General features: G+C 39.7%; 1 protein-coding gene across 1 annotated transcript in view; it reads right to left on the bottom strand.

The window, feature by feature from the left end:
* Positions 1-8,972, bottom strand: part of LOC116475356 (keratin-associated protein 4-11-like) — a 307,240-nt gene that overhangs the window by 128,959 nt on the left and 169,309 nt on the right.

Raw genomic sequence — 8,972 nt, 5'->3', positions numbered from 1 at the left:
ACATTGGCAATGCCCTGCATATTTTTTTGTCTCTATGTTTAATACTCTTTTGTAAAGGGTAGCTTTTGGTATTTCCTGAACTGAGCATCTGTTAAAATTGGATTCATCTTCTCTTTAAGGCAACAATTGGTGTTTCTGATCTTTAATGCCAAAAAAAAAAAAAGAAAAGAAAAAGAAAAAAGAAAAAAAATAAAAACAGAATAACCACACCCCAGCAAAAGTGTACTATTGGTTTAACTAAAATACATTCACTCTCTGATGTAAAATTAGTAATTTATCTTTACCATTTCAAAGAGACTCAAAAAGCCAGTACACAAACATCTTCACTAAGTTTTCTTTGTGCAGCATTTGTATGTGGTGACTTTTTTTTTTTTTTTTTTTTTGAGGCGGAGTCTTGCTCTATTGCCCAAGCTAGAGTGCAATGGCGCCATCTCAGTTCACTGCAACCTCTGCCTTCTGGGCTCAAGCGATTCTATGGCCTCAGCCTCCCAAGTAGGTGAGATTACAGGCGCCCACCACTGTGCCCATCTAATTTTTGTATTTTTTAGTAGAGACGGGGTTTCACCATGTTGGTCAGGCTGGTCTCACACTCCTGACTTCAGGTGATCCACCCACCTCGGCCTCCCAAAGTGCTGGGATTACAGGCGTCAGCCACGGCACCTGGCCGTATATGGTGACTTTTGATGTTATTTGGGTCAAGAATGGATTCATCTTAGACTTCATTAGGCTCTCTTTTTCTCTTTTGTTTTACTAAGAGAACTTCTTTATGTTACTAGATATTGTAGTCTCCAAGCAGATCTAAAAATAATTTTTTTCTCTATTTTAGCACCAACTCATTCTGCTGTTTTGGACATTATCTCTTTCCTGAAATCTAGAAAATGTGCATAAAATATACATATTTTTCTCAAGGTGAATTTTTTAATACTGCTAGAAAAATCTTTTGAGGAATATCTAAAAATAATATGACAAGCTGAAAAGAAATTTATAATACCAGATCCAGAAAACAATCACAAACCTTCCATTTACAATCATAGTTTATATATGATTTGGTAATGTAAATCATAACATATGAATAATTTTTCATACAAGGACCTAAAATATCTTTAACATCTTATTAATTTTCACTGTATCAATTAAGGTAACCAGTTCATCCCAGTGTGCCCAGAAACTCATTAGTCCCAGGCAAACTGGGGTGGCTGATCACCCTATCAATAAATTGCCTCCGTTTCACTAAGGAGAGGAAAGAAGAGAGAAATGAAACCATTTGCCTGAATAAAGAGACAATTGCATGATTTTTGGCTCTAGGTAACACAGAATAATCTTCCCCCACACTTAAATCAGCATAAAAATGTTTCAAAATGCCCGTTACAAACGGGCATTTAGGTGAATTACCAACCAAAGAAATTTTTGTTTGTATTTGAATTTGACCAACATACACCCAACCCACATAAAGGAGGTGGCAATAAGTTCTATTGTTTTCATTCCAGAAACACTTTGAATAAATAGCAATTATCATTCTACAACCCAAAATCCAACCAAACAAATCGATGGCTAATCCGGAGAAGTATAATGTATTACTTTGGAATTTAGGATTTATGTTAGCATATTTGCCCACAGTGTCATAAAATGGTGGAGTGGATAGATAGATCCATCTAATATTGTTAATCCAATCAAATGCACACCTTTATAGACTCATGTCTTCACTGTTATTTTTACACACCTACCCTGCTGATGATGTGTAAATTGGGAACTAAACATAAAAATTCATTATTAAGGAATGTAGCAACAGTATGTGGAGGGAAGAGGTCATAAAGTCTAGCAGGGAGTAAGGACTTGAATTCCGGCAGCAAAAGGTGGGGAACAGAAGGAGACCCAAGGACGTTTCTTTAGTGCAGGGGTTCTCAAACTTGGCTCGCATCAGGATCACCTGGAGAGGGTGAGAAAATTCTAATGCCCAGGCCACATTCTAGAATAATTAAATCAAGACTTTTGGCCGAGCGTGGTGGCTCACGCCTGTAATCCCAACACTTTGGGAGGCTGAAGTGGGCGGATCACTTGAGATCAGGAGCACGAGATCAGCCTGGCCAATATGATGAAACCCCATCTCCACCAAAAATACAAAAATTACCCGGTGTGGTGGCAGGCATCTGTAATCCCAGCTACTCAGGAGGCTGAGGCACGAAACTCACTTAAACCCAGGAGGCAGAGGTTGCAGTGAGCCGAGATTGCAAGATCGTGCCACTGCACTCCAGCCTGGGCAACAGAGCCAGATTCTGTATTTAAAAAAAAAAAAAGATTTGTGGAGGTTGGGACTCAGCCATCAATTTGTTTTAAAGAGTCCCGAATAATTATAATGTACAGCCAAGTTTATGAACCTACTTTAGTACCTTCAGGTGAGTGTTTTTTAATCTGTTTGTATGTTCCCCATATTACTAGTTTTTCAATACCCCCAAAAGGAATTAATGACAACTAATTTAAAAAAAAGGACATAATTCCCAAGCACTTGTGATTAGAGTTTCATTTTACAGAATTGTAGAGAACTGCTCCCAGGAAATACAGCTGAATTAAAACTTAGAATTGAGACAAATACTTCACTTAGAAAAGTATTTTAGTGGCCAGGCACAGTGGCACACACCTGTGGTCCCAGCACTTTGGGAGGCTGAGGCAGGAGGTTCACTTGAGGCCAGGAGTTTGAGACTAGCCTAGGCAATATAATGAGACTTCGTCTATACAACAAGTTTAAAAATTCACCAGTGCAGAGGCATGCACCTGTGGTCCCAGCTACTCGGGAGCCAAGGCAGGAGGCCTTGAGCCCAGGAGTTCCAGGCTGTAGTGAGTTTTGATCACAACACCATACTTCAGCTGAGCAACAGAGCAAGATCTGTCTGGAAAAAAAAAAAAAGACAAGAAAATCAGAAAAGTATTTTACAAAATTCTGCAAGCATACTTCCACCTAAGTCTAGCAAAATTCTTCCAGGTACTTAATCAAATATTTTTCCAAAGTGTTAGGCTCCTGTAGTAAGTTTCTCTTATGGAAATTTGCTGTGTTATTTTAGACTCCTCATTTCTTTTACCTCTTAGATTTTTGTCAAAGCAAAGTAAAATAGTAATGTATGCAAATAAGAGACCCATCAAGAAAACATCTCTAAGCCAAGTGACTGAAAAATTAATTTAAGGAACAAAGAAGCAATTTTTTTCCTTAAAGAAATATCAGATTATTTTAGTATTTCCCAAATGCACATTTTATATTTCTCTAAATAGTTAATTAGGGCATTACATGTAATTTCAAATAAAAAATATCAGCATTAAAAGTAAACCTAGAAATCAACTGATTGAAGCTTCTTATTTGAGAGATAAGGAAGCAAAAGACTAGAAAAGTTATCCAAGCCCTCCTGGGACTCAGGTCTCATTCCTATCCATTCCAGCATCTTCAACATAAGAAAACATCAGAATTGAAGAAAGCATACTGTATTTTTTAATTCATAGCAAATTAAAAATAACAATTATAAATGTATGAACTACTGAAAAGCCAAAACAACTTATGCACTCTCTAAGCCGGAACCAATATGAAAAAATGTCCATAATTATAAGAAAAAAGTAAGCCAGAGGTATGTACGAAAGATCTGATTTTTCTTTACACATAGCTGTAAGTGGGTTACTTAACACAGACTACATTTAGACACTTAGTGCTTAGAGACTTCTTCTTTTCCTTTTCCTTTTTTTTTTTTTAAACAGGGCCTCCCTTACTCTGTTACCTAGGCTGGAGGGCAGGGGCATGATCTCAGCTCACTGCAGCCTCAACCTTGCAGGCTCAAGCCATCTTCCCACCTCACCCTCCCAAGTAGCTAGGACTACAGACACACACCATCATGCCTGGCTAATTTTTGTATTTTTTGTAGAGACAGGGTTTCGCCACATTGCCTAGGCTGGTCTTGAACTCCTGGGCTCAAGCGACCCCCCCACCTTGGCCTCCCAAAGTGCTGGGATTACAGGCATGAGCCACCACACTTGGCCTAGCTTGGAGATTTTGAATAGTTTGCTTTGTGTGAAATAATATAGCATGCCATTTCTTTGGGATAAAATAACATATTTCTAACCATACCTTTCACGGACATGAAGCAATTTGTACCATAGTTTCACATATACCTATTTGATCTTGCACAACAGAAAACAGACAGTAAATAATACCATTATTTATAATGGTAAATTTAAAAATTTATAAATGTATATTTAAATTTCTCATTTAAATAATGGTTTTATTTTCTGGGTATGCTATAGATATTGGTGGCCCCAATGAATCCATGCCTCCAGCAGTCATGCCTTTCTCTAGTGCCTCCCACATTGACACTGGGCTTGGTCATGAGACTTGATTTGGCCAATGGAACATCAAGAAGCTTGACACAAGCAGAGGCTTACTAAATGCTTTCACATTGGGGGTTATCCTCTTGGAATGCCCTATAGGCAGCCAGCTACCATGTGAGAAGTTCAATTACCCTGAGACACCATACTGTGAGGAAGTCTAAGCTAGCCTCTTGGAGAGCCCACACCAAGAAAAGCTGAGGAATCCAGGCAACAGCCGTAACCGAGGCTCCAGGCATATGACTGAGTCAAGCCATTCCAGCCAGTTTTCAGCCATTCAAGACAGTGCCGCTGCCCCCAGGCATCACAGAGCAGAGACAGGCCATCCCCACTATTCTGAATCCAAAATTCTGGCCCACAAAATAATTGTGAACAAATACAATGGTGGTTGCTTTAAGCCAGTAAGTTTTGGGGTCGTTTTTCATGCTGCAATAGGCAAATGAAACAGAGTATTTTAAACAGAAGGCTCTGTTATTTGCTCAGTGACAATAGCTGATTTAAGGCGAACTAGTTCATTTGCATCCCACCAAACTTTTGACCAGCATACTAGTCATTTTAACACTGACGTGGACCTCTAATGAAAGTCCTGGTCTAACAGCAATAGATGAAGCATCAAAACTTTCAAGAGAAAAGCCAAGGTCTACCCTCTTCAGAGATGGTAGAGAGTAAAGCCACTGCACATGATGTTCACAGCTCTCCTCTCTGCTCCTTCCCAAGTGGGACCAAGCAGGGTAGCTCCAACCTGGAGTCAGGGCATCCCCTGCTGCTCACTTAAGCATGCTGGGATGCCCAAGGAAATTCTTCTTATCTTTGAGTTTCAATTCCTTTTGACTCTCTCTTTTAGTTCCTCATTCCAGGGACATTAACAATTTCTCTACAAATATTTATGCCTACAATATCACACAAGCCAACAGTTTCACTGAAAGGTGATCTCTTTTCAACATAGGTAAGCAATGTTCTCCTTCACCAAGAAACTGTAAGTCATTTACAAATTAAGGTGATCATAATTATTACGTAGCTTCTAGTCATAATATTTAAAAGTCATTAAGAGTATAATTCATTTATTCTAGCCAAGATTCTTCACAATGCTATACTCTAAATGCTATACTTTTATACAGCCTTTAATCAGTAAATACTTTTCAGATTTTTGGTGTTTACATATCACCTGAAGTATTTTGTTGGTTATTTCCCTATGGTAACAACGTTAGTTTTCCGAATGACTACATGCCTACCTTCATTCCCATGTGTGACTCATTCCCATCTCATCTATTATATTACAATATCTATGTGTCACCATCTCTCTGAAGAGGGTTAGAGAGTTTCTAAAATATACTGGAGGTGAGATCATGCAAAAAGGAAAAGACAGTGCTTCTCACATACCTAACAATCTGATGATCTAATCATACTCAGAAGTTTTACCTTGAACTTTGTGTGTGTGTGTGTCTGTGTGTGTAACTATTTCAGTATATGGGTTGTCCTGCTTACCCAAACTTTGCTTTGAAATTTAAATAGGAATTCATCTAGTAAAATTATGAGTCATCTAATAGAAACTACAAGTCAATTTTTGCTAATTCCATAGTATGCATACGCAACATAGCATGTATGCATGTGACATACATACACATGTACCAGAAGTTTTTTAAATAACAGCTATCCTTGACTGAGCTTTACATTCACGATCTCATTTAACATTTATCAAAACCCTGTGGCATATCATTATCTTTATTTTGTGATTGGGGAAACTGAGGCTCAAATGGACTGCATAAACTTGCCTGTGGTCATACAACTATAAAATGGTGGAAACAGAATTTGTACCCGGTATATTTACTCTTTGTTCCACACAAGTCAAAAATGCTTGCTAGAGAGTTATGTCAAATCTGAATATGGGCAACACATTTTGATGAGCCCTTGCCTATGGCTTTTATCTAAGGTAAGAGCCCAGGGATGAGAAATCTGGATTTTCTACTTGAAAATCAGAACTCATATTTTTCAGAGGCAATCAGTAGTTTGACATCATTTACCTGGTACTAGAATAAGATCCATGAGTCAGAAATAGACACTCAGGACCAGAGGACAGGTTTTTATAACCAAAAGCCAACTTCTCATTAATCAAACCTCAAAGCATCCGCTGCTTTCACACAGAGGTGTGTTCTTAACTTATTTTAGCTTAAAACCAATCAGCATCAGGGACAGTGATTGCTTCCCTGAGAGCTTAGCAAGTTCCAAACCTGGAGGAGCTCAGACCCCAACCTGTCCAGTTAGACTCCACACTCACTCCTGTTTTCTATCAAAATTTTCTTTCCCTACACACTCACAGAATATGATAGGACAAGAAAGACAAAGAGAGGGTAGTAATAATGGACAGGCCACAGATACACCCAATACCATCAACAGTCATCAGCTGAAAATACTTTATCCAGAGACTCATCACAAAATAACATATTGTGAAAATGTTCATGTATCATCCCCAGCACTCTAGGAAGCAGTAGTTTCAGGTCACCACCCAGTCCCAAGCCTTATATGTCAGGACTTCCGAAATCTTAATGTGCATGCTTATCACACGAGGATCTTGTTAAAATGCAGATTCTGATCTAATTGTTCTGGGTTGAGGCCCAAGATTTTGGACATCTAACAAGCTCCCAGAAGATGCTGAGGCTGCTGATCCACGAGTTGCAACATTATGGGTAATTTTGATCAATTGGCGATTCGATGCATTCCCCACAGTGAGTGTCGTGTCTATAAACCAGTCTCAACAGGTCCTCTATCGACTGAACAGGATAAACAACACAGCAGGAAAGGTGGCATCGTTAGAATCCCATTAGCACAGTCTTGCTCCAAGCAAGCTAAACCTGCAAGAGCACTAAGTCAGGCCTGGAAGGAAGATGTTTCTAAGGTTCTCACCAAGAACAGAAGACAGAATGAAGTCTAGAAATTAAAATCGATCACTTTGTCCCAAATTTTTCCTGGACTCCGTGCATAGCACAAGCTATGAGAGGTTCACAAATCAGATTCACAGGAGAGGATAGAAAACACGTGTCCAGGATTGTCTATTGTGTTAGCTAACCAGCACTAAAAAGTATACCTCTATATTTACGTATAAGTGAATATTCACTTATAAAAATCTTTCTAAATTCTCTTCAAGGGCCATTTCTTTCTTCAGTGAACCAAACTATGGCTGAAGTTTTAAGAAAAAAACAACAATAACTCTAACTGTGAAATTGCATCCTATTCCGTACTCAATTAAATCAGCTTAGACAGGCTGCTTTCATTTATGTTATGGATGTCATTATTCTTTGTTTTCAAGAAATTTGTATTGGAATGAATGGAGTTGGAGTAAAGAACCAATAAAGAAGTGGTCATTAAATACCCGCTTCCTGCCTACTGTGGTGTGAGTCACTATTAGGAAGACAAAATAAGGAAGCTAGAACTTCAGAGAAGGAAGTTAAAATATACAAAAGAGTCCCTTTGCCGAACTGCAATTTCTGTCACCCATAATCATGGTAAGTAATCCTAATAATTATTACCTTTGCTTGTATCATGATAAGGAAATTGATTTGAACTGGGAAACAGAAAGAAAACATGTGTCTTCAGTAAAGCTCTTTCCACCCTCCCACATTCAACAAAAGCTTCATAAAGCCACCTGTAACTCTTATGCCCCGTTCCACCGAGTCAACTCCTGTGACTGGCCTCACACCCTTCTCAAGTATCCAAGGCCTTCCCCAGTGTGGTCTCAGCTTGTTTTTCCAGAGGGCAGCCGTCACTACCTGAATGGCAGGTTTGCTATGCAAGCGCCTTAATGTGGGGCTTTGTAGACATCACACCTGGGCTGTCATTAGTGTCGTCTGAAAATAATAATCAGCCAGCAGACCAAAGAAGGGCATTCCAAGAAAATTCACTACTACCAGTGTTTGGGGAAACCAGGGAATATCTAACTCACGTATTTTTAGTTAATCGAAGAAAGGGCTAACTTACACACATCACACAAGGATAAGTCACCCCAACGTTTATTTATAACTACACCTGGCTACGGTGCTAAGAGTTGGGGGAGGCTGTGCACTTGTCGTTGGCAGCCCTGAGGAAGGAGGTAGCATCTCTCATCATTCCCATACGGACGGGAAGCTGAGCCAGTGGTAGGAGATCTTATTGTGGGAATATAGCTTTTTATATTTCTCTCTCAGTCTCCTATTCTCCTCCTACAATGTTAGGTGCTTGGAAGTTTCCAGAAGAGGCCTTTCTACAGGAGACAAGGCATTCTCTGTCTCTCTCCTCTGTCCACACCTCAAGTGTGGATCCACCAAAGGTCAATAGGGCCCTAGGGAGGAGATGACAGCACGCAAGGCTTCTCTCTTCCACCCACCCACACTGTCTGTCAGTCAGCCAGATATCAGAGTGGCCAAGACCAGGCTCTGTCTCAGACCACACTGTGGCTGTCTTAGCACAGCAGATATCCACAGTCAGACCCCTCCCCATCACATGAAGCAGAAGGAAGAAATAAGTCCCCTTGTGACAAGCACCTGCCTGCTATATGTTTTTACAGCAAACAAAGGTTAAAACTACATCCTTCAGAGAGGAACCCCTGAGTCTTCAGGTGACTGGCGAAGGGGAGCTGGGAG

Source organism: Hylobates moloch, unplaced genomic scaffold (assembly GCF_009828535.3).
Source record: "Hylobates moloch isolate HMO894 unplaced genomic scaffold, HMol_V3 SCAFFOLD_10, whole genome shotgun sequence".
Lineage (NCBI taxonomy): Eukaryota > Metazoa > Chordata > Mammalia > Primates > Hylobatidae > Hylobates > Hylobates moloch.
Note: the sequence above shows the minus strand (reverse complement) of the source record. Positions and strands in the feature narration are given on the sequence as shown.